This window comes from Arachis ipaensis, chromosome B01 (assembly GCF_000816755.2).
Source record: "Arachis ipaensis cultivar K30076 chromosome B01, Araip1.1, whole genome shotgun sequence".
Lineage (NCBI taxonomy): Eukaryota > Viridiplantae > Streptophyta > Magnoliopsida > Fabales > Fabaceae > Arachis > Arachis ipaensis.
The window spans coordinates 46,562,198-46,564,333 of NC_029785.2; positions in this window are offsets into that span (position 1 = coordinate 46,562,198).

A 2,136-nucleotide genomic window follows, 5' to 3' on the forward strand; every position below is an offset into this window, starting at 1 on the left:
CATTTAGAGTGTAAATATTTGCAGGCAGTTAAGTGATTCAATAATAATATTAAATTAGATAAATTCTAATATTATATTATAAACTTATTTTTCTTAAATTTAAACTAATAAAATTAAAAAAACCTGTAATAAGTAATTATTTCGATTTCATAAATGGTTTATTATAATAAAATAATGTGCTATAGAAGAACTACGGACTTACTCGGACGCAACTTTTTGCATGTGGAAGAGAAGAGAGGTCCCATGCATGATTTATAAGTGTAAGAAATTAACGATGCCCTGGAACCTCTGCTTCTAGATATGTTATGATAAATAACAATAACAATAAATGTATATAGTTAATTTCCCGTCTTAAAATACGTGTTTAAAACTATAAAAATTAGTTAAAAAAAGAAATAAACAAATTTAGTAATGATTAAAATTATATAAATAAATAAAATGTTTTAATATATAAATAAAAGGATATATGTACTTAAATTAAAAAGCTAATTTTAAAAATAAATAAAATAAAATCAATCGGGGCATGTGTGTTTAAACTGCACATTTAATTTTAGTGTAATGCAATATATATGTAGAAAGAAAATCTTTGTGCAATAATGAATAAAGTGAATCATGTATCACACACCATGCTTTTTTGTTTTACAAAAGAAAAAATTATTGAAAAATAAAAGAGATCAGATGTGTGAAATATGATTCACTTTGTTTATTGCACAAAACATTTTCTTTGTATATATACTATATAGTATTTTCCATTGTTAAAAATGTTACTTTTAATTTATAATATCTATCACATTTTTATATAATATTTATTAAGAATCGTTCGGCTTTGAATACCGGCCCAAATCCTAACAATAAACGAAATAAGTATACTAATCCTAACATGCTTATTAATAAATAGGTTTAATTATTCTGTTGGTCCTATAATTTTACAAAATTTTTAATTAAGTCTCTATATTTTTTTTTTCTTTTAATTGAGTTCTTGTACCAAAATTTTTTTTAATTGGGTCTCTATACTTTTTTTTCTTTTATTTAGGTCCCTGTATCAATTCTTTTTTTTAGTTGGGTCCTTATAAAATTAAACCAATTACTACTAAGAGGGACTTAATTGAAAAAAAATTTTTGGTGCAGGAACCCAATTAAAAAAAATGTATAGAGACCTAATTAAAAATTTCACGAAACTATAGGACCAATAGAGTAATTAAACCTTATATAATAAAGGCGACATGGTATATCAGTTTCTATTTAGTTCTGGGATTTGAGATTTTGGGTGATATGATTTTGTATTTTTTAATTGGTGTATAAATTAACAAAATTATATTTATTATTATGAACCCAAATGAAATAATTTTGTTACAATTTTTTTTTAATCTGCCAACTATACATATACTCAATGTTATTAAAATTCTTAATAAGATCAGAAGTTTCTGTATCCTGAATAAATTATTATTGTATACATTAACCTAAATATATCCTCATACTATCAAAAAGACATATTCCATGGGAAAAAACATGTCTATTTGCTTTGATTAATTGTCATATTAAATAACAACTAAAAGGAATTTTGGTATATAAGGGCACATCTCAAATGCACAAGGTTAATATATTTTAATGGCTATCTAGTAACCATATATGTATGGAATTGAAGCTGTATGGAAATTCATACCATTGAAAAGACAAACTTGTCACAACAAACGTCAACGAAACCAATAATGAATATAACTTCTCCTGAAATTTATATAAATAATAAGAGAAATAAATTTAATTTACCTTTGACCATACATTATAGCAATAGGCAAATAGAGTCGTAGTTTGATCTTTATTCTTCCCCAACTGGTATGTATGTGGCCATGTGGGGTAAATTATTAGTTTTTATTTATTTATTTCATTTTTAGTTTTTGGATGATTGATTCACTCCTACCATAAGAACGAAGTTTTGAGCACCGGATCGCTTCGAAGTGGTTAACTGGAACCACTACTCCACTAGAGGACAACTAACCAATCTGATTTAAAATAAAAATTGATTGTCAGTTAGTTAAAAATTAAAAAGGTAGGTCAAAAAATAACAAACTGGTGGTATTGGTCTTCTTTTTTAATAGTTAATCAGTTTAAAATAATAAAAATATAAAAATTTATTTT